General features: G+C 41.6%; 1 protein-coding gene and 1 non-coding gene across 23 annotated transcripts in view; both read left to right on the top strand.

Annotated features, from left to right (window-relative positions):
• DTNA (dystrobrevin alpha) overlaps positions 1-24,873 on the top strand; it is a 293,408-nt gene that overhangs the window by 136,891 nt on the left and 131,644 nt on the right. The gene's annotated exons all lie outside the window — the stretch shown is intronic.
• On the top strand, positions 17,806-17,878 carry TRNAR-ACG. Its single transcript has one exon. It is a non-coding gene; the product is annotated as a tRNA-Arg (tRNA).

Raw genomic sequence — 24,873 nt, 5'->3', positions numbered from 1 at the left:
ATTTGGTTGTCAGATGGCTGTAATGTTTTTCAAAGGATAAATATGTACAAGAGTGACAGTATCAAGAGATGCCCTCTTTAAGAGTTTGGGAGCCACATCTGAATGTTATCCAGCTCAAATCAAAATAGACAGAAGCGGTTCCAGTGTGGGCACAAAGTTCCTGAACCATGTTTCTCAGATCTACATATGAACAAGCAATCCGATGAATATTCTGAACTGGCAAGAACTCCACACTCAAGGCCTGATATTACCAATAGATCCATGCAACCTAAGCCTATCCCTATGGATACTGAAAGGAAGTTCCTTCAAAAGAAGAGTTGTTCTCACAGGAAAATAGCCACACTGAAACCACCACTGAAAGCTAATTCAGTTTTTCATGGTGCTCAGGAGATTGTGGTATCACTTGGAAGTCCAAAGAACTAGAAAGCTTTTTTTAAATCAGATCTCCGTTATTAGCTTCAAGCATAATTTTTTACCATATTATTTCATTTCAGATTGAAGGGTCAAAAGACTTCAAAATCATTAGCAAAATGGATCAGACACCTGGAGAACTAGCAATCCATGGTCTCTTGAGGGAATTGAGGCCCTTCCTACAACAGCAATGGCAAATTTTTGAGCAAAGGAGGTTTGTGTATGAGAGAGAGAGTGTAAAGGAGAGAGAGAAAGTAGCCAACTGGTCTTATTCACCCATCACCAGCCCTGTTGATCATTCTGAGTCATTAGGGTTGACTTGCTTCACGTTTTCAAGCTTTTCTCTGCAATCATCAGCACGAGAGTCTTACTTCCTTTTTTTTTTTTTTTTTTTTTTTTTTTTTTTTTTTTTTTTTAAATGAAAGCTGAGATTCCCATGCAGTCTCCTGATTCCAGAAGCTGGAGCTGTGAGCTATGGTAACTCCCACACCCCCTAAATTTAAAGTAAGAGAGACCTTATCTTTTGTGCATCATATATGTACAGCCAGGAGGTGAAGCCAAATTGTAACCCCTAAAACAGGGAAAGGGGAGGGCAGTTTAGCCATGATCCATTGGCACTGGAGTCAGCTGGGTCTGGAGATAGGACTGCACTTTGTCACATAGCATGTGGGCATCTAGTACAGCCTCCCTAGAGTGGACATTCTTATGGTCATGTTGGCTGGTTAGAAATTAACATCCCACAGTCGGGGGGAGGATATTGCCCCTCGAAAGCTCAAGATGCATTATGGCTCAGGGAAATGTTGGCTCTTGAAGTGGAAGAGGGAGCATTGCTGTCGTGCCGCACTTGATACAGCGTGTGATTATTCCCCACAAGTCCACTGCTCCACACATCCTGGAGAGTACAGTACTGGTAGAGGTGCTAGACTCAGCAGTCTAGCTCAGGGGATCACAAAGGGTAAAGTCAGGCCCAGATCCTGTGCTAGGGAGGTTCCCTGCCCTATCCGTTGCATCTCCATCTTTTGTGTGCTGTTCAGAGAGCAAGGAAAATCAGGCCTTAATATTTGTTGGGGGGTGGGAGAAGGGGGAGATAGAGAGAGTGTCTGTGGTGTAGTGTTATGATTTTCAGTGGGGTCAGTTATTTTCAAACCACTTTTAAACCCTCACTCTGTGGGTGAAAACTCACTGCTGGTCACTTTCTTGTGACGCCTGATTCAGGAATATTTCTTTTCTTGGCAATTCACCATTTCAAAGATTTTTTTTTTTCTCCTTCCAATGTAACGATCACCCTTATGTGCAGAGGGATGGGGGGGTGGGGACGATTTTTTCCCACACATTCATGTCTAGAGTTGTACGTCATTCACTGTTGTAAATCAGCAGGCACGAAATTATCAAATTTGGGTTGAATTATTCCGTTTTTTTCATGGTTTGAAATTATAAAGGAGTGAGGAGAAGGTTTAATGTGGTGAATTGTTTTAGAAGTGACAGACTGATCTCGCACTGCTTGGAGGTGAGTGTGGAACAGCCACAGGTCACAAGCTTCCCCACCCCTTAGGGAATGGATAGACTGCCAGTTATGTCAAATTATGCATTGACTCTGATGCAACCACATAATCTCCACTGCAGATTGGTCTGTCTTCACCAAACTCATTTCACTTGTGACCTAAAATTGGATTTAAAGAAACCGGGTTTGCAGCAATGAAAGGCAAGTGCTTTAACCCACTGGGTCACCTACCTACTAGCTGTAATTAAGAATGCTACTTCTGGTACGTTTGTGTCATAAGGTGAAAACTAAAAGCCTGTTAGCTGCCTTCACTTAACAATATTTTTGTGTGGAATTGCAGTCAGAATTAAAAGTGGCAGATTAGACTTTTGAGCACCTTTTTTGATAACTGCAGAGAAGCTGATGAGCATGTGTTTAGCATTCCTCAACTGGAAAAATAAGACCATCTAGATTTTCATTCCGCTGAAGGTAGCAGAGCAAAATAGAAAAATAAGTTTGTTTTTCGTATCCTTCAGGTTTCAGAAATGCACCGCTCTTCCTCACTGTCAGTTTGTACAGGAAATCTCTGCTTATGTGTCACCTAAGAAGTTAGTTTGACTGGAAGGCCAATATCTTTCATTTATGTTGAAGGTTTTTTGATCTTTACCAATTTTAAATGATATAGGAAGTGAGCAGATGAACACTGAAATTAAAAGGTTAATTGAAACTGAAATATTACACTTGAACAGTTCATTTGTTCAAGTTTGTATTTGTTTGAATAATTATAAAAACAAGACCAAAAGGTATGTGTGTAAAACACATGTGGATTGGCTCCAAGGGCAGTGAACATTGCTTAAAGGAAAGAATAGTCTACGAATTTTTTTTTAACCCAAGGCCTATTTTTTTTGTTTCCCATGCAAAGACCAAATTATTTTATGATCTAGAATGTAAATGCACACTGAAGTCTTCAGAGGTGTTATGGTAAGGAGGTCACCTCATACCAATGTTTGGGCCAGCCAGTTTCCCTGATGTCTTCTGCTCAACAGGAGTCGATCAGCCACTCTCTCCTCATCTTACTGGTGGCTTTGAGCTGACCAGCCAGGTCCTCATGAGCAAGAGATATTGAGAAATCAGCCAATTTTTATCTTAATCAGGAGGCTGGAAAGACTGTCAAATCTCCTCTTCCATGGGAAGGGTTGAAAGAGAGCCTGTTAGCTCCACTTGCAAGAAGCCAGTTTTCATGTTGGCGAGCCTTTTGGGAGGTAGCCATCTTAGTGAAGATGTCAGATAAAGATTTTGGGCCTTCAAAGAGTGTTATCACCATTTAGGAGAGCATGAGGGCAACTTGCATTGTGGTCATGTGACCATTTTTATACCCAGTCTGATTGGTTGTGTGGTTATTTATAAATGCAAAGAGTATCTGTAGTACATTCCAGGATAAGAACTATGTATATCATTTGGAATATGTGAAATAAGAAAAATGTACATTAATATCAGAGGGGTAGCTGTGTTAGTCTGTATCCACAAAAACAACGAGGAGTCTGGTGGCACCTTAAAAACTAACAAATTTCTTAAAGACCTACAGTCTCCATGCATCTGAAGAAGTTGGGGGTTTTTTTACCCACGAAAGCTTATGCCCAAATAAATCCCTTAGTCTTTAAGGTGCCACCAGACTCCTCATTGTTTTTGTACATTAATTTGACTATTTTAGAGAGCTTGTTTTATCTTGTTTGAAAATGTTTGAGGCTAAATAAAAATTGCGTAATTTCCTATTCAACTAAATGTTGTTGCCCTAAATAGTAACACAGAAGCTTTTATGCAATATCTAATAGATGGAATATTTTAAATTCTACTTTATCCCCTTATTAGTTCTTTTGACAGGCTTTCTATCATCAGACTGTAGGGAACACACTAAAGAGCTGAGCTCTTAAACCGTGGGAATTTTTAATCTTTAACAAGTAGCGAGACAGACCCTATCTGCTTCGTAGCATTTAAAGCTCTCTTCAGAATTTACCAGGCATTTTACCCACTGTAGTGTTGCCTCCAACACCTAAATGGCTGTGCCAGCACAAACTCATCCCACAGACATCAGCATGTGGTATGGTGAGGTTTTTAGTCACATAAAGTAATGTTGCAAGTTCTGCCCATTAACATCTTACGAACTAGACATGCAGGACGCAAGATTGCCACATTAAAAAACAGACAGTCATGGACATTGGGTAATTCTTTACAGTATCCTTCTTTCCAGCCTAGCCTGTACTCTTTAACTAGCTCCCGGTTTGATTTTGGTCACCTATCTAGGAAATCTTTTATTTTCTAGGCATACTGCACACAGCTTCTGTAGTACAAGTTATACACCAATATTGATGGGAGAATAGACCCCTACGTTGGATAAGTCTTCCTCAGTGCTTTGATCCCTTCTGTACATACCATGCTTATGCCTAAGCAATTGTCAACAAATTAATAGATTGACATGATGTGCATGGGTCCTCCTGTTGCACTATGTATCTAGGATTCCCACTACATATTGGAAATACATTTTTTCAAGTGCAGAAAAACTGTTTACTAATGGTCTGATCTGTTTGATGTCACTGGACTTTGAGGCAGATCCTAATACTTCAGAATGTGCGGGAATTGAGTCGGAATTGTTTTTCTCTTTACTAAAGGAGTAACAGCAAAGAGGAAACTGCAAGTATTTGAGATGGACTTAATGTATTATTTACTATGTTTAAGTAAATATTTCCGACAGTGTTGATTCAGGCTTCAGCTCACCTATTGCATCATCCAGTTTGTGATAACTGTAAGTCCTTATTTTAAACTTCATTAGACTCTCTAATGACTTTATTTATGTAGACATAGTGTCTACCTGACTCCAAGCCTACATCTACACTTGGAGTTGCAGGTGTGATTCCCAGCTTGAGTAGACATACTTGTGCTAGCTCTCATTGAGGTAGTGCAGCATGGTAGCATGGGCAGGAGCAGTGAGTGATGACACATACTTGGGGTGGTTAGCCTATGTCATCACTCACTGCTGCTGCCCGTGCTACCATGCTGCACTACCTCAATGAGAGCTAGCACAAGTATGTCTACTCAAGCTGGGAATCACACCTGCAACTCCAAGCATAGACAGTCTTAGTTCTTGTAGATAACCATGACAGCCTTTTACTCTGCATCATTCAATTAAATTAGTGAACTCTTCTAACTGCTGCTTCTTTGACTCTACTTATTCTGAAAAAAGGAGTACTTGTGGCATCCAGTGAAGTGAGCTGTAGCTCACGAAAGCTTATGCTCAAATAACTTGGTTCGTCTCTAAGGTGCCACAAGTACTCCTTTTCTTTTTGCAAATACAGACTAACGCGGTTGCTACTCTGAAACCTACTTATTCTGAGTTCTCCTCCATTGTTGGCTGATTCTTCATCAACTTCTCAGTCTCTGCTCTCTAGCTACCTGCAGGCTTCCCTCGGGTTTCACTCATCTGTTCCCTGTCTCCCTCTTGAGAACCTCATCTACTCCCATAGTTTCGACTTGCACCTCTCCGCAAATGATTTCCAATTCTACTTCTCCATCTCTGGCCTTTCTACTTCTGTCTACTATGGCATCTCCTTGTGTAAGCCTTGTGCATAATCAGCTCAGACTTAAATCACTGTAACCTTTTCCTTTATGGCCCCACTTTGTTTCTTCAATCAATCCACCGTTCTGCTGTTAAAATTTCTACCCCGTCACTCTGCGCACATCAGCCCTTCCTCATAAGCTTTCACTGCTACATGTCTGTGGTAAGTACGTTCTAGCTCATCCTGACCACCTAGGCTCTAGATAATATTTCCTTGAAAGTGAGGATAGTCCTTCAAGTCCCCTCTCCGTGTTCCATAAGTGTGTACCCACTAACTTCAAGACTCTTCATATTTTCCCTACATCTCTTCTCTCACTCCTATGCCTGTACTCTCACTATGCTCCTCCCATCTCCTCCTTACTGTTACCTTCATTCTTCGCCCCCTTTCTTGCCTCTAAGCATTCTGTCGTTCTGTTACCTGTGCTTGCTGGAGCAGATTCACATTTCCTGACTGCCAAATACTGTCTCTTCAAATATATTTGCTCAAAGAATCTTTTTCTTTCTCATTCTCCCAACCAACAATCTCTCTTCTTTCCCTTCCTTGAACTGTTTTCCTGTGTCTTGCCACACGTTTGTCTTGTCTTTAATGGCAAGCTTTTTCTGCACTGTGTAAATTTATGGCTCTGTATAATTAATATTCTTGCTGCAATTATTTTTACCCTTTCTGTTTTGCCAGTTAGTAATCATTCAGAGGTATGAATGTGACTTCAACTATTATGCATATGTATTTGTTTTTTTCTTATGCATGAGAATCTGATATAGCAGATTTCAAATTATTTCTGTGAAATAAAGCTTTGCCGTGCCCTAAGGAAGACTGACTTGTTGATTCTAATGATCCACGCACACAGAAGGAAATTTCCTTTTGATGGGTGTAATTTGCGAGTTTCTAATTTATATGGCACTTGTTTTCCTAAAGTATCCAGGAGTTCTGTACTAATTACTATGTAGGTGGAACTCACTTCACTAACAAAATGCTGAAGTGCATCCACCTCAGGTTTTACAGTGTTTTTAAGAAGGAAAAGCGGGGAGGGTATAAGAACAGAAGGTAGGGTGATGCATGTGTATTTAAACCATGGGCTATTTTATGTTGTCAGATTGAATATGCCTGAGTTGGGGTTATGCAGTTTCAAACCATCCTGCACTTACAAAGAGGGCCATGCTTTCTTTAACACTTAGCTTTCCTGATGCATCAGATACCATTGTTTTGTTTCTTTGTGAAGTGATTTTATTCCAATGGTATGTTCCATCCAGCAAAGTAATATAGCATGCAGCCATGATTAGAACCTATAGAAGGAAAGTTCCAGTTAGTTACTGGAATGTGAAACAGTCTACCTAGTGGTGGATCATGTAAATAACAGTAAAAGTAGAATCCAATACTTATTTATTTGGGGCCAGATTCTGACTGTACATAGCCCATGGATAATTCTCCTGATAAAAAGGAACTCCTAGCAGGTATAAAGTCAATAGAACTGGCTCCCACAACAGCCCCCACATCCCAAAAAAGCAAGAGCATTCAGGGGGCAGGGGTGGGGCAGAGCTTCATTGCACTGATCTTCCACTAGTTTAAGGTCCCATAGACTGCTCCAATTTGCACTGAGGTTGGGTTGGCACAGAGTCAGGGAAGCATAACTGGCTCCCTGATGGCCCCACAAACCACAATGAGCAGAACGTGGACACAGAGAATCATGCCCTTTAGTTGCATTTTTAAAATGCATGTACTCTGGTGAAGGGTATTGTAAAAATTGCTGGTTTATTGTACCACTCTGTCTGCCCAAGTCTGATCTTCAATATCTGCTGCAAGGACCATCTCTTCCTTAGGAGCCTAAGGAAAAGATGGTCCTTGCTGCATATATTGAAAATCAACAGACTTGGGCTGTATTAGACCAACAAAGAAGCATATTCTAAAGCTGAGAGCCACTCATCTTGTCTGCTAGCTCTCCCTCCTAGTTAAACCAGGGGCTGTCAGCTGAAATGGTTCAGGTGATCTCCGCTGCAGAGATACTGTGCAGGAGGAGACCAGCAATTTAAATGTGCTCAAATGGTAGGAAATACTTTCTGGAAGGCAGAGGATGAACTGGGTGGATCTCTCAGGCTACTAGTAGTGTTTCTTTGATCCACAGAGTCCTGTTCCTTAAGCCTTACTCACGGTTCCAAAGAATTAGTTCAAATATAAATTCAGACTTTAACCAGGACATTGTATTTCTTCCCATTCTTCTGTCCAAAACCTAGGAACAACATGGACCTCAAACAGCAGTCCACTGGTACAATTAGTTGAAGCTGGGAAATTGTTCCTGAGCTTAGAGTATCACTTAGCAAAGTAGCAAATGGCTGCAAATCTAAGAGCTCCAAGAAAAGCCATTTAAGGATGATTTTCCTCCATTTGGCCCCAGCACAGGTGGTTATATCTTTAAATTGTTTCTGCATCACAACAGGATAATGTACTCTAGTAAACAGATTAAGGGAGATGTATGCAGTGGCTTCAGAAATCTGAACAAAAATTACATTTTCTGTCTATCCATGATGTCCTATCCATGCTTCTAACACCTGCTAAACCTGAGTTTTCTGTATAAATTACAATTCCTAATAGAAATGAAATGCTCTAGTCAATGTATTTTAAAGTGAATATTGTACCACATAAGAAGTGTTTCCCATCATATCTGTTTAATGGTGCTACTGGTCTTGAGTAAAATGTCAATCCAAGATATAAAAACTTGTGCTATAGTAAAAGTTGGTAGTACAATGTAATGAGTCACATCAGTCCCTGTTCTTCTTCCAGATTCTGAAGTTTTAGTTGAATACCAGCTGTTTGTCTGACTTGTAGGTGCTGTCCATCTAAGGAATGTTTAAACCATGGTCCTTTCTAACACGACTGGCCCGGTGAAAAATTAAAAATCCCTCTGACATGATTTAGAAAGAATAGGGCATAACTCTAATGCCTGGAACAATATTCTTTGTCTCGTTAAAACAGGTTGTCAAGCCCAAAACTCTGTGTGAGACATTGGTAATTAGAGTCCTGGCCCTTTAAAATCCTTCCTGCTGTAGAGGGTGAAAAATTGAGTTCCTGTTATATGTAACTACTTGCAGGTCAAGAAGTATTTTTAAAGCGCTATGTAGTTAAAAATAACTCAATGTTTTGGTTTTGTTTTCAGTTTTTGAAAGATGTTTTAAAGATGATTTGTTGCATGAAAGTAGCCAATGTTTCCAACTTTTCTCTGTAGTGAGAGCATCATCTTCTATGTCTATGCGTTTTCCTCTTTATCTTTATTTGCCACTTATTAAATACACTTTTCTTACCAAAATTCTGGACAGCAAAGAAGTAGATGAACTTTACTGGCATGAGTGACTAAAATTATTACAGCAACGTCAGTAGGTTAATTTCCTATCTTTGTCAAATAGCATATAATTTTAAATCCTAAATTATCTGAAGTGGCTAGAAGTACAGAAAAATGAGCTGATATAACGATGCATGAAATCGCCCTTCAGTGATTGTGTCACAGCTGTAGCAGGAAGTGGAACATTTTGCAACATTGGCCTTTCATTGAGAATATTAAGACAGCTGAAAAATATAAGTGACAGTCATTCCACATGCTTATATTAATTAATTGCTTTGCTAATTTTGTGCTGCAGTAGCTCAGTTCTGTCTTGACAGTGGTCTCTTCACATTACCATTTAGTGCTGCAGCATTCCAATCTATTTCAGTACTGTAATGCTGCATAATATATTTCCGGCAGGTATGTTCTCTGGGAGCTGCGTGCATTACACTTAGTGTCAAAAATTACTAGTGATTTTGGGTGCCCAACTTGAGACACTTTGAAGGGTTATTTTCACCTGATTTTTTTTTTCTGAGGATGGATGCTCTGCACGTTCTGAAATGCAGGACCCCAATGGTGTCTCAAGTTGGACACCCAGAAATGGAGACACCCAAATAAGTAGCTACTTTAGAAAATCTTGGCCATTATGGCTACTGTTAAATTTATGAAGTGTGAAATCGTGGCCCATCTGATGTTAATGGGAGTTGTGCCATTGATTTATGTGGAGCCAGGATTTCATTGAAAAGTCATATAACTAGACTAACTGATTCTCTCACTCACTCTCACCCCTCTCCCTCTTCCTTGTTGGTTATAAATGTACTGTATTAAAGTAAGAGCTAATTAAATTCATGATCTTTATGAAAGATGTTATGCCAGTGGCAGAGAAACATTAATAAATGAAGCACAAGTATTGTGCCTGTATACATCGGCCAGTATTTTTCATTCCAAAGAGATTTCATTTAACGCTACTGCAAATAAAACCTCCTTCACATTGATTTTTTTCAGTTCATCTTCAAAAGGTTTCGTTTCCCAGTCTACAAGTAGAAAATGCAGACATTTTCATTGATACTTTCAAATTCTGTGTGTGACACTTAAATGGTACGCAAGTAGCATATGTAAAATATATATTGTTAAAGCAGCTCAGAACAATGCATCAGGCATAACAATGAGAGGGAAAATATCTGCTCTCAGCTAAGCAAATAAGCTATGGTTACATTGAGAACAAATGTCTCTCCAATTTAAAATGGAAGCAGGTGTTGCACAATTACACATCCCTTTTCTGCAAGCTTCTCCATGGAGGCAGAAGTCTAAGGGTATAGGGAAGTTTGCAGGATCAGGACCTATTCTGTTTCCGATATTTATAATGTGGGGTAGCCTGCTGAACTGGAAACAAAGGAAAGCTGAACACTACATTATAGAGAGGGTGACTTTGAAAAGGAAACTGTACCATGGTGCCAAGTTTTCTACAATAAGGTTTCTGTACACAAGGAATGTAATTGTGTCAAAGTAACTGTTCCCTATTTAAGATCATACTATAGATTACTGTGGTCTACATTCTGCAAATGCACGTGGACTTAACTTACATCAGTGAAGTTATCCCATGAATAAGTGGCCCAGATCCTACAAACAAAATTATCTATAGTGAGCGACCTTAAAAAGTGAATATATTTACCTTGCAACAGAAGTTCATTTTTGGAGTAGAAAGAAAATGCTCCAGTTCACTGTGCAGAAAGTTAGTGCCATGACCAGGGAAATTTTTCCATCTCAAGGACATGCTCTGAAGGCTGAATGTTCAGCTTTCCTTTGTTTCTAAATCTACAGATACTCTAATTATAAATATCTGGATCAGACCATTGTCCCCATCCTGCAAAAACTGATGCATGTGCTTAAATTTGCCAATGTGAATAGTCCCACTCAAGTCAGTGGGATTATTGGCATGTGGAAAACTACGTGTGTGTCTTTGCAGAAGGGGAGTTATCACCTCTGCTAGGAAGGTCTTACAGATGGTGGCAGGTCCTCTCTCGAATCCTAGGACATTTAGATAAGTGCTGACATTACTATTTTTAGTGGTTGCCACTGGAAGGCTTTAAAAAGTACTTCAAAGATTTGTTTTATGTGCATTCATTTCAGGTGTTCCTCTAGTTTGAAACCAGTGTTTGCAGTACTGGGGAAACAAATACAAAACAAAAGATTCTTTGTGTCCCAGCATATAACCCAATGTACGCACATGTGATCTGTCTGTTCAGAATGTGTAAGCAAAAGCGCAGGAGAAAGGTGGGTGGAGGAAAGAGTCGGCTACCTTTGTAGCCGTTAAAAGCACTTGTGTGTGCAGAATCAGTGCAGCGCGTGCGTGTGTGGAATAGCATTTATTTTTTAGTAAAGGGTTGTGGCTAACTGGACTAAAAGTGACACCCCCTTGTTGGAAGAGACATTTTTATAATGTAAAATATTCCTGTGAGTAGGAAGAAGAAAAAATCCCCTGGGCAGCTAGTGTGACAATCCATGCTCTCTGACCTGGCTGAGAAGCACCTAGTTTGCTGTGAGTGTGTTCTGTCCTTACGGACTTCTTTCCAGTGAGCCAACAGAGGACTGTGACTGACAAGAAGTCTTCTCTCTAGACATTTGAGAGAGCAGAAATCTTGTACATTTTTAATTCGTTGCAATGTCACAAAAACTAAGCTGGCAAGAGAAGGACTCACATGATGTGATCGAGTACATTTACGATCCTGGCAAATGAATTACCCAGGTCTGATGGTGTTTTGCCTCACTTTGATGCTAGGATTTTAAAGGTGAACTGAAGGGTCTTTGACTCAGGAAGCACTGGTTTTGGTGGTCCAGTATTGTTCCTCAACTGCATATGTCATTTCATACTTAATGTAAAATAGTTCAGGGAACTGAGTTACCTGCACTGTTTAAATGTTTAGTTAATGTAATTAACTCTTGCTAGGAAGTGCAGAAACCAGAACTCTGCACTTGCCAGAGGTAAACCAGGCCCTGATTTTCCAACTATTTTGTTTGACACGCTATTGATTTGTAATTTTTATGTCTGCACATTAGTGTGACCTTTTCAATCCTACATTTTTACAAAAAAGCTTTCTAGTTCCTCTCCAAAATGGTAGGACCTCTTAGTTTTGTATTTCTAATAGCTGGTGGTTATACATCTTGAAAGGATTATTCAGAAAACAGGAAATTTTTGGCATGTGTTTCTGCTTCTCAATCTTGACCTTGATCACTTTTTTTTTCGTAGCCAGCATCAGTTTCAAAAAGTACATTGGGGTAATCTTGAATTTAAGACCTAAGCTGCAAATAAATTTTTAAGGGAGATCTCTCCCCCTCCCCCCCCATTATCTTGACAGTGTTCCCTTATTAATGTCAGAGGTTATATATAGCCCTGGGAGAGCAATAACTTCCATTTAAAACCTTCCCAGGCAGATTGATTCCATGAGGAATGGCCTGCTTGAAAGCATTCCAGTGTTGCTGCTACTGTGGAATATGATCTACCCCACCCTTGTCTCGTGTGACTCCTTCACTGCCTCTGAACTGAGAGGGAACGTTCATGTAACTCTTGTTGCTGATAGGTGGCTTTGGACCCTGGAAAACACTGCCATGAAAAACCAATCCTTGCTCTGCCTGATTGAAATCAAGGACTTAAATGCTGGTCTCCCATACCCCAGATCAGTGCCCTACCCACCAGGCTATTCTGGGGTGAGTTTCTCTCCTCTCAGAGCTGTTCAACTTTATATAAATAAGTAGGGACTTAAACCCTCATTTCCCACATCTCAGGTAAGTGCCATGCCCACTGGGCAATAGATTCAGTTTCTTGCTGCCCCCATTCTGGAGGAGATACTTCATTTTAGCCTATGCACCTGATTGCTCCAGAAGTTTTGCTGTGAGGGATGAGCCCTATTGATGTGTAATGTAAACACCTTGCAAAGAGTGTAGTGCTCATAAGACCACTCCTAAAAACTATCTCTGACAGAATTCCCCATAATAGCAGATGAAAAGTGTCTAATGGGACAGACTCTTGTCATACAGTTTCTCCCTCCCTGCAATCTGCCTAGGCCTCCTACAAGCCTGCCCTTGTGCCTTGTCTCCCCATCAGTGTCTTCCAATCTGTTTACTATAGCTGCAAAGTGAAAGTCAGACAACTCTGGTCTTTTGCACCTTGAAGTTTGCAGTGCACATTCAGCACAAAGGAGGTGATCAGAGCCCAGTGTCCAAGAGTCCAGCTGTGTGTTCTGCTCTGTTCCTTTATGACTCTACACTGTGGGCTGCAAAGTGAAACAGATGAAAGAACTGTCTTACTTACATTTAGCTGGTCTACAGCAGGATAGCACCATTTGGTGAAATGGTATGAGGGAAGACTATAAGGGGGAAATCAAGAGAGGTGACATGGGAGGCATCGGGGAGAGGAATTCGAGAGAGGCAACAGAAGAAACTATGGGAGAACTGGATGGGGCTGGTGCTCTGGTCAACGTACCTCTCATATTTTTCTCTGCCCACTTCATCACCAAGAAGATACACAGTTGTTAAGTAGCTATTTCCATTAGGACTGCTGCTGAGTCCAGGCTTTCTTACAATGACAAGGAAAAATGCTTGGGGGCGTTCCTTCAAAGAAGGGCAACTCCAGCAAGTCTTCCCAGAAGTGGCATGGCGTTTTTGTACAGGACATGCATCTTACTCAGTGGTAGGACCAGATATCCTCCATCTGTCAGCAAGGCTCAAACTGGGTCAGGTTGTGCCAGGTCACTGACCCAACATTTTTCTAAGGCCGAGTTCTTCTCCACCATCTCAGTTTTCTTTTACGTCTCTAAGTTTTGGAGAAAACCTTCAGAATGTGATCTGAGCATAAACAATCCACTGTCTGCCTGTGTTTGCAGAGAGCCTGAACTGCTATGGCAGTATCACAGTTAGTTACTGGGCTGAGTGCACTTCTGACCCCACCTGGTCTCAGAGTGCTCCCTGTCAGGCTTCGGACCTTGAGCAGTCATTTCTCTCTGGGTAGAATCGTGATTCTCATGCTCTCGGACTGGGTTTGGGGTTGCAGTCACCTGGTACTAACTGTGATTAACTCAGCAGGTCTGGCTTAGGATCAGTACCTGCAGTTCTGTTCCCTCTGGGAACTAGGATCAGTGATATTTTAAAGCCTTCTTAAAGCAAAATATTCTTCAGAGGAAAAGCGCTTAACGCAGTAAACCTCTAGCTTCATGTTTAGCTTCCTTCAACCCTAACATTCCCTGGAAGTTTGGGAAGGGCCCAACTGCTTCAGACATCCCACAGGGCCTGTCTGTGTCCCTATCAGTCTGTTCTCCCCTGGAATAGCTCACTGACAGCTCCTCCTTCCCTCTCGCTTTCCAGAGAGTTTTTAATTGTTCGGTGACCCTTTGATGTCTAGACACCCAGCCTTGACAAAACAACGTGTAACTTTGGGCTGCTGCCTGGAAGTAGCATCTTCACTACTAATAGCTCGACCATCGTCTTGTAATTACCCTTTCTCCCCCACACAGACTTGGGCAGATACCATGTTTTTAGAGTTACGCTGTCAGGATTTTTGCAACCTTGAAAACTTAAAAATAAATCCACAATGAATGCTGAGATTTTGATGTCATGTGAGTCTGATTGCTAAGTCCAAGGTACATGCCTGGGTGAATCCCAACTCCTTAAGCGGGGAACCAAACCTGAGGAGCCCAGCCGAGAATGTGGTCCTACTTCGAACACAAACCACTGTCAATGGCATCCCATTTTATCCCCAAATGGGTTCAGCTTAGTTGGTGGGTGGCGCTTGAAAAGTGTCACACTCCTCACTCAAGCTGTGTATGACAGCATGCAGTCTGGCTAATTTGAAAGTGACTTGGAGAGTCCTTGAAGAGCAAAGCGTTGTGCAAAACTGTGACTGATTTTCCCTCCTGGTTTTAAATCTTAGTGCAACAGGTCTTCAAGGACAATGCAGAAAATGAGGATTGAGTGCTCTTTGTGTTGCACTAATGAAGGAGGCAAGCAGTCCTCTTCCAGATCCTTTTCACCAAATCTCCAAAGCATGATTGTAATATTTGGTAAAAGCCTTTGAGTCTAATCAACTGCTGATGTTATGGCAGGGGTCTCGGAAAGGACATAAATTCCTGGATTAGAATTTGCATTTCCAGAACTGATTTTGTGGAAGGGGTTTGAAAGACTCCTACTGCTGAAAATAAAATCAGCAAAGAGTACAAAGTACATTAAAAATATGATAGACTAGAAATTAATACCTTTTTGAAGTACTCTACTGTGGCATTTAGTGCAGTTGCACCTGTTGGCACCAAAGATGATGGTGCTTCAAGCACATCTTATGATAGCCATTCTGCATGCGGGCTGTTTGCTTTTCTAGAGGAAGTAGGAACAAGCAGTGTATACACTCCTAAGATTACAGGGACTGATACCTGGCCATAAGCAGCTGTGCAAAGGTTTGAATGCATCCCTCAGCCCATACAAGGGCAAAACACAACATAGTAGAAACAGTGCATGTGGCCTCCAACATCAGTGCACGATGGGATGCCACTTTAACTGTTTTTATTGGGTCAGATCCATGATCCTTATTCACTTATGTCGAGCAGTGCCTTGCTCTGTGAATATTCCCACTGAAGTCTCATAGAGCAAGGTAGTACTCAGCACCACTCAAGGTATCAGCATCTGACTGTTAATTTGTCCCAGTACTGAAGGAGATTCAGCATGGTATGTTTATTATCTTTCATTGCTTTGTCTGCATTTACATAAAAAACGTAGTTTTTGTATTGAAGTACATTACGTGTACATGCATGTCTTATGTGCATTGTATCTATATTTTGATCCTTTTCGGAACAGGATGTTGATGCTACAAATGTGACTTTTCCACAAAAATTAGGAAGCACATTTTGTGCATCCTAGAACAATACTGGCATATGTGTCTGTGCTCTTGTTTCACCCTGATCTGCCCCTACAACAATGTTCCTAACCACAATCTTTTGTGCATTACATGAAGAACAGCAGCTCTTTGGGGTTTCTAAAGAGCATCAGACATCTTTTCAAAAATAACTGCTGCTTTACAGCTGCTTTTCTCATGGGCTTTCCCACTCCTCCTCCTCCCCATCCCCTCCCCACCATCTGAAAGGTAAATCCAGGACACAGATATTTATCCAGCTACATTTCTGCAAGCAAGGATGAAGGCATGAGAACATATTTCTACAAGATGAAATGTTTATGCTCTGTAGTAGAGATTTTTACAGCCTAAAAGCTGTTTTACTGAAAATGTTCCCAGCACATTTTGTATTTACTATAGTAATTGTAGTTATTTAGCACAACCTGAGGTGTGCTGGTAGCAGTGTGTGTGTGTTTTCAAGGAGTTGGAGCAGTGAATCAGTACGGAGCAGTGCTTTTTATTTTATTTTATTTTTTTGTCCATTTACTAGCAAACCAGGCATTAGCTTTGCATGTAATATTTCAGACATTAGTTTTGCATTCTGGCTTTTGGTAAAAGTCCATTTTCTGCCTTATTGTAACATTTTTCCCCTGTATGCTCTTGTAAAAATATTGCGTAATAACATGTCCGATTTTAATTAGGTTAAAAGTAATTCAGTAGATTAAGCTTTTTTTTATTTGGGAGCATAAACTACCCAGTGGGGCGCATTTAACTTTTGTGTGCCGCCATCCTGTACCTGCTGAAATAAAGTGTGTTTTGCTCTTGGATTATTCATTATTTCAGTTTTTCACTGCTGGATAACTGACACACTATGTTGTAGTGATGACATAGGAAGCCAAATATATCATGCATTAAATCCATAATTTTTGCTAATATTCTTGCCTCCACTAAATTTTCAGCTATTCATTAATCACGAAAAACTAATCAACCAGACTGATATATAGCAAGATGAATGGTAATCCAATGGCTAATTCAGATACCAGAGGGCCTGGATTTGCTGTGAGGCAAAGACTGAATAGATTTGCATCCAGAATGTCTAGCAGGGTGGCCACAACCTGAGATTGCTGCGCGGTCAGGAGTTTGCGTCACAGGCATCCTACCCCTCTTGCAGCCCCCTTCAGCGCTCCACGCAGTCTCTGTGGTGGGTCACAGCATCCCTATCTGGGGCGGGTTTAGTATCAAATAAAGTTCACACAGTCCTCACTCCGCATCCTTAATCACAAAATAATCCAAACAATCCCCAGCATGAAGTCCAGAATCATAATTCAACAGTTCATACTTAGCTCTGTCTCTTCTGCCATACTCAGAGTTCGTCCTCTGACGGTCTGGTCCATCCAAAGCTGCCAGTCCCAGCTCTTCCTGGCTGGAGTTCAGCCCTCTGGCCCTGCCTTCCATCTCCTTCCATGTCTCCTCTGTTCTAAGGAGAAGGCAATCTGTGTATTGCGCTCCTCCAGAGAGCTCCTTCCAATTGGCTGGAAGAAAGGGAAGCTTTGCCCCCCACATGTTATAGGACTCCTGAACCCAGGCCTTTAAAGGAATAGTGTCTTTGGGTTTGTGCACCCCTCATCCAACTCCTAATTCCCCAGGACCACTTCCTCTCTTCTGCTACCAGGCCATTTTCTGGCCTTTCTTCATTCCAACACCTGGAACAAGGTCTTCAGGCCCCCTTTATTCTTAAAGGGCCCATACACCCCATTACGGACAGCTTTGTAACAGAAGAGCTTACATTAACCTTCTGTATTAGGATATGCCAGGAACGTAAGTCTTATTTGATGGACAGTAAGAAGAGTTTACTTCTCCAGTTCTCTTGTGCTGGGAGAACATAAGCTGAAGGTCCCTGAATCACAGCCACTTGTGTTCTTCAGCAAATATTGAAATAATTTAGAGGGCATGGGGCAGAAAAAAAATTTCTTCTGTTTCATCTCTTGCTTTTCCAAGAAAACTCTGCACCGCAAAAACTTCTATATACGATAGAACTCTATTCCTTACTATTAAATATGTCCTGGCATGTAATTATGGGCTCATACATGCCATAATGATTTCTTAGTTAACTCTATATTCAGGGCCAATGGCGCAATGGATAACGCGTCTGACTACGGATCAGAAGATTGTAGGTTCGACTCCTGCCTGGCTCAGTGTTCTTTTGGCGGGAGGGATAGCTCAGTGGTTTGAGCATTGGCCTGCTAAACCCAGGGTTGAGTTCAATCCTTGAGGGGACCATTTAGGGAACTGGGGCAAAAATTGGGGATTGGTCCTGCTTTGAGCAGGGGGTTGGACTAGATGACCTCCTGAGGTCCCTTCCAACCCTGATATTCTATGATTCTAGCTACTTGTCTCTCTATTACGTGGCACTTCAAAAAGCAAAAAGAGTATTATCCTATTGTATTTGTGCCCCAAACATGCTGTCCTTTTTGTCATATGTTCATTCTAGCCTCAATTTAGAGAGAAACAATAATCTAATCAATATACCCCTGATTCAACAGTCCATCTCTAGTCAGCAAAGTACTTTATATGCATCTGTTTAAATCCCACTGACCAACAGAATTTAAGCACATGCTTACAGTTAGGCATATACCTAAAGCTTTGCTGAATAGGGATAGTTTGCCATATATCTTCTTGCGTAGTTATCACACAGTTTCTTTAGAGGTTGTTTATGATTTACAAAGGAGATGAAACTAGTTGTTGTCCTACAGTAAAATAGGCATATACAAATCTTTGTATACCGAAAACTAGAACCAGCACTGAAAGTCCTCCCCAACCTAGTTCTGTCGCTGCTAGCTTATTTTAAATGAATTTGGGTTTAATTGTACCAGCACAAGGAAAGCTGAGAAATCCTTTTAGCTCTGTAGGAATTTAATTATGTGTGCAATGCTCCTGCCTGCCTTGTGGCACTGCACTGCACTGCCAAAGAAGAGCCCCAAGTGAAAGCAGGAGTCAATATGCTTTGTCTCAAGGAAAGACATTATTAGCTACGTTATGCTTCTCTTCAGGACCCTTTGCCATCTTATCACTTGAGTTTTACTGGCCCTATTGAAATCAAGGGTAGAACTCCCATTGACTTCACTGGGGACAGGCTTTCATCCTAGTGTTTAAAAACTGGCACAGACAAACAAGCCTGACATATTGCATGTTAACGCTTTGTTTTATTAGGAGATGTATTTTCAATGTGTCGAAGGGAATTGAAAGGTACAAATTTAAGTTATTGTTAGGGGGAGTTACAGGCTACATTTCTCCCCACCATCCCCAAATGAGCAGTAGCTTTGACATTTCAAATTCAAGTGGAGGGGAAATTGGTATTGGCACTTTTGTTGTGAAATTCTTAACAAAACTTGGAGCAAGTACAATAAGTTGTAAGGAAACAGTGTTAGGAATGTGGAGGTAGGAAAGAGCCATTGAGGGTTATCACTAAATCTACAGGCGTTTTTTAAAAGAAAGTTAATCTGTTACACATTATATTTGATGTAGGTCAAGCACTTCTGAAAGGCCCCTCAGAGCTGATTTGTTCAATCAGTGAAAAGCATTTGAGGTGAGTGTATTTAGAGCACAAACATGAGTAGTGTTACCTCTGTCCAAGTGTTGTTTTTTATTACAATATTTTAGTTCTCTGTAGATTAGCTTTTCACAGGATCTCACCTAATGGATAACTGGTCATGCTACCTCTGAAGATTCAGTAAGCCAGTGATAGGGCAAGGCTGGAAAACCCCTTAATTTATCCAGCAATTTGTGCAGCGCACAATGTTGTCAAATCTCACAAATGTATAATGAATCTAACGATATATGGAGTTTTTCCTTAAAGGTCCTGCTCTTGGAGTAGTGAGAATCTCTCACTCTTTTTTGATATAAGCTAAGTTCCTAGTCCTCATGGTTGTGGAGAAAAGCTGTGTCCTGAGTCTACCCTAATGGCCCATAAACCAGAAGGCAAAGAGAAATACTATACCCGTCCCGCACTCCCCTCCCAAAAGTTTAATGTAACTATTTAGGCTCTCATAATTATTTTTGGCCTCATTCATGATTTTTTGAATGCTTGATGTGGACATGACGGTGGATGATGGGGTGACTGCAACTGGTGATTTGCTCATGCCCTGAAGCCTGAGAATTGTGGTAGCCTTTAAGTTGCTGGTTTTATAGCGTCCATTAGTTTTTATATTGGTGTATTTGGACTTTTTTCAAGTGTCTGACCAGGAAACTGTTTCCATTTCTTTTTGATGTTGTGCTGGTTTTAAATGAGGATTTTTTTTTCTCTCTCTCTCCAGACTTTAAGGGTCAGTTTTTCAAAAAGGCTCAGACTTAGCCCACTGCTGCTCCCATTGAAGTTCATGGCAAAACTTCAACGAGAGAAGAATTATACCAGTGCTGTTTGCTTTTGAAAAGCCTATCCTATGTTTAGGCAACTCCCAAAAGGGAAACTAATGAACAGTCCGCGATCATGTTCGTTCTTAAAAATGAAGAAAACATTTTACAAAATGTATGAATCAAGACATGGAATTTTTTTTTTTTTAAATTTAGAAGTTGAACAAGACAAGCTGTTGAAGAGGCAGAATTGCTGAGGCACACATTTGATAGAGCTTAGTAACTGCTTTTTTTTTCGCCTGCACTGTAAGTAGCTCATCTATAGGAAGTACAAACAAGTACTGTAAGTGCAATGCAATTATACCTAGCCTCAGGAAAGAGCACTGAACGATTTTATTATATTGCCAAAGATTAGTGCTGGAATGTAAAGCTGAGAGAGACCGATTAGAGGCCTAATTCATTAAAAGAAATGGAACAAGTCCTTCATAAGGCACCAATAAAACCATTAAGGGGGGAAAGGGTCTGAAATGGCCCTTCAGGATTCTAGTTATTAACTTCAAGGATTGCTGAAGTTGGGGACTTTGCAAATATGGTTTTACCCAGCACTTAACCTTGCTCTCAACCTCCTACTCACCAGACCAAATTCATCTCTGAAGTAAGCACAGATACGACTCCACTGTAGTCAGCAGAGTGGCACCCACTTTCACCAGCGTTAAATTTGACCCACAGTATCTATTTATGGGAGTGAGAGGGGAAGAGGAATTAATGTGAAATTACGAGGAGTCCTTGTGGCACCTTAGAGACTAACACATTTATTTGGGCATAAGCTTTTGTGGGCTAGAACCCACTTCATCAGATGCACGGAGTGGAAAATACAGGAGCAGGTATAAATACATGAAAGGATGTGAGCTGCCTTACCAAGTGTGAGGTCAGTCTAACGAGACAAATCAATTAACAGCAGGATACCAAGGGAGGAAAAACCTGAGTGGCCCATTTCAGACAGTTGACAAGAAGCAACAGTAGGGGGAAATTAGTATTGGGGAAATTGGGTCATTACAAAACCTAAACCTAACCACTCCCAGTCTTTATTCAGGCCTAATCTGATAGTGTCTAGTTTGCAAATTAATTCCAGTTCTGCAGTTTCACGTTGGAGTCTGTTTTTGAAGTGGGTTTTTTGTGTGTTTAAGAATTGCCACTTTTAGGTCTGACTGACCAGAGAGACTGAAGACTCTAAGGTACCACAAGGACTCCTTGTTGTTTTTGCTGATACAATTTCACATTACAGGTTTCAGAGTGGTAGCCATGTTAGTCTGTATCTCTTACATTACCATAGACCATGCGTAGGTATTGGCTGCAGCTTTCAAGATCTATGTAAAATAACTATAGGCTAGATATTGGAGGATAGCTTCCTTCAGTATTTCTGGTATTACTAAGCATTAGAAAGAAATAATGGTTTACAGTTTGTAGAGGATGATTTAAACCAGAGTTTAACAGCAGTTGATGGGTGCATGTGTAAGGGTTTAATCAATTTACAAAGAAGAAATGTGTAAATAATGGGTTTAAAGACCGAAAGTCCTGTACTGAAAACAGAATATTATTGCTTAGCCAAAGCTGGTTTAAAAAAATTGACTAGCTTTGTAGAAAACTGCATTTCTCATTTTGTCTAGTATACAGCAGGAAAGTAACATCATTCAACCCTTCCTAAGGCCTTGATTAAACAAGGTGCCCAGGAACATGTAACTTTCATCCCCTTCCAACCAGGTATTGCTCAAGAAGCCATCTGAAACAAGGACAAGAAAACTGCTTCTTTAAGAGGTGCTAACACCTTGTCCTCCTAAAGGAAGGTGTTGATTACTGATGTGCGGGAAACAGTTTTCTTGTCCCATGAAGATTTTAGAGGCTTCAGAAATTTTCCATTCAGCTGTGGGACGAAACCAAGCCATTTAGAAAATGTTCACAAAAAGAGAGAGTGAGTGGCTAGAATCCAAGCAATTAACTGATTGCATAGGCTTGTGATGAGGGTGCTCAACTGGGATGTGGGAATAGCCAGAGTAAGAATGTGAATCTTCATCTCCCACATCCTTGGAGTGTCCTAATCACCAGGCTATTGGCTATTGTAAGGTGGGTCTCTTTCAATCTCTCCTGTTGGAGCTGTGTCCCACTTTGTATAAATTAATAAAATTAATGTTGTGCCCTCACCTGCATCATACCTATTGCATAGGACTTCATAATTTCTTTATGCCATGATTGATCAAATTCAGTGCATGATTTTACTCACGAGCACTCTTGTTGACTCCCTTTATGCTTATTTATCATAGACCATGCCTCTGAGATAGGCCTTTGTCAAAATGTTAATTGGGTGGTGTCTACCAGACTATAGAATGAGCAATAAATAAATTGGGATATATGGTGATTTATTTGTTCCTTTCTAGGATTAATGATTCAAAACAAGACCCATAGCAGTGCTACTTGACATGCAAAAGACCTGCTTCATATAGCATAGTTCAAGATACAGAAATGTACCGGTAGTAAGAAGAATCACCTATAGAACAGAGATGATTAAAATCCTCCATTTCTACAATAGAGTCCAACTCATATGAGATGAACTAGACATATCATATTAGGGTTGCAAGGTGTCTGATTTTTTACCAGAACGTACGGTTGAAAGGGGAAGCTGGCAGCGTCCGGTCAGCTGTTCGGTTGGCCAGTGGGGCTGCCTGCAGTTGCTGAAAGGCTTCCCAGAGCTGGACTGGTGGCGGTGGCCGCTGCTGTGTGGATTCGCATTGCCATCGCATTGGCTGCAGGGCTGATGGATAGCTGGAGCCTCAGGGCCACCTCTTGCACTGCATCCTTGCCGCGGGGGGGAAGGGGATGCGGCCGTTGCTGGAGCCCTAATAAGTTGCCCCTTGGCTGCGTGCGAGAGGAAGCTGGTGCCTGCTGCTGGGGCTTCTGAGATGGAAGGAGGGTAAAAGTTGCCCTGGCAGAGGGCAGTGTGGCCAGAGGGATTGCGGGGCAGGATACTACATGCCACAGGGTGTTTGCAGGTGCACTTTTTGGGGGGTAATGTAGGGCTTGTGGCAGGGATTTGCGGCAGGGCTTTTGGGAGCTGGGCATTGCAAGCTGTGCATTGGACAGCAGTCAGTATTGCGGGGTGTTGGGGTGTGATTGTTTTGGGAGGAGAATAAGAAAGGTGTGGGGGAGGTCTGGATATTACAGGGCTTTTGGATGAAAAGTCCTTTGGAGCTTTGGGAGTTGTGTATTCCAGGGTGTTTGTAAGGGGTTAATGAATATTGCAGGGCCCATCTTGTTGCGGGGCAATAAATAGTGCAGGGCTTTGGGGTGCAAATATCATGTGGCTTAAGCAGGGGGAAGTTCAGCTAGCTGTATCTGGCTGTGACTTCCAGCTCTGTCTTGAACGGGTAGGACCGAGGATTGCATGTGGGGTCTCCAACTCAGGAGGGAGTGGGGCTTGACTGGAGAAAGGCAGGCACTCCTGGGCACTGTTTGGGAATCAATCCTTTCCCCCTGTAGCTGTGGAAAACTGGTTTGGTTTGGGCTCTTGGGGAAAATTCTTCTTAGGGGCAGGGTCCTTTTTGTTCGATTGGCTTGGACATAAGAGGGTGATCGGTGACCAGCCTCCACTACTGCAGGGTGGGAAGAGCAGCGGCTGTAGCTGAAGCCACATGGAGGAGCTGCTCTCTGCTCAGCTGCTGATGCCTGACACAGAGCAGTGGCTGGCTTCTGGACCAGGCTGCAAGAGATAGGTGTTGCCACCCAGGGCGGGGGGGGAATCTTGTGCCCCGCCATGCCCTGATTGCTCCAGGCAGGCTCCGCGTCAGCTCCTCCCAGCCTGGCTCTGCAGGCAGCAGTTGAGTCCCAGGAGAGTGGGGAGTGAGGGGAAAGCAAGGGACAGAGGGAGTGAGGGAGAGGAGTGAGCAGTGGGCAGGGCCTCAGGAAGAGGCGGGACCCCAGGGCGTGGGGCAAGGTTGTTCAGTTTTCATCAATTATAAAGTTGGCAATCCTAATCATAGGAGGCTTTCATTTATAAATATTGTAACAGACTAACAGCAAGGAGATGGGGAGGGGGAGGAGGGAAGAAGTATGTTTAGTTTTCTTATTCTTTTCTGCAGCATTTAATATTTTTTCCTGATTTTATAAAAAGAAAAATTTATAAAATAGTGTTCTTGGTGCTGTAGGGAAATAGAGGAAGAGATTGCATTTGAAAGAGTCAGATCAGACTCAGTCAGGACCAAACCATTTATTTATTGTATTTCCTGAAGCTGGACTGTCGTATACAGTGAACGTAGAAGGCATCAGCTCAGCATATCAATATAAGTTAAATATTATTTTCAGAAGCTGGAAAACATGAGTTTTGAAACAGATTTTGGGATTCTGAGCAAGAGAATCTGCAGTACATTGAAGTTTACTGCCTTGCTCATCAACACCCTTATTAATTAGCCCATGAAAATAAGTCGTTAGATGCACTATAGGTGTTTCTTATATGCAATAGAAAAGTTCTTTCCTGTTGAGAAGAACCTTAGAACATTAAAAGCTATTTTTCTGTGAACTGTTGTCTACTATAAGCTCAATAGAATCAGTGGAGTAAAATGGAGTAAAATAACATTGCAGCAGCTGTCTGGGCTGATGGTGGGGATTGACCTGAAGATGTCCAGAGCTGAAAGCATGAGTCTCTACAGCTTGTGCTAAAGAGTCAAGCTGAGTGGTTAAGAGCTGAAACAGATTTCCCCCTCTGTGCCCAAACCACAGAAGACTGGGAGACACTATAACCCACTGGTCATTGTGCTGTAACATCTTGATTTCGTCAAGTGTTTGGTGCATA

The sequence above is a fragment of the Chelonia mydas genome, chromosome 2 (assembly GCF_015237465.2).
Source record: "Chelonia mydas isolate rCheMyd1 chromosome 2, rCheMyd1.pri.v2, whole genome shotgun sequence".
Classification (NCBI taxonomy): domain Eukaryota; kingdom Metazoa; phylum Chordata; order Testudines; family Cheloniidae; genus Chelonia; species Chelonia mydas.
Note: the sequence above shows the minus strand (reverse complement) of the source record. Positions and strands in the feature narration are given on the sequence as shown.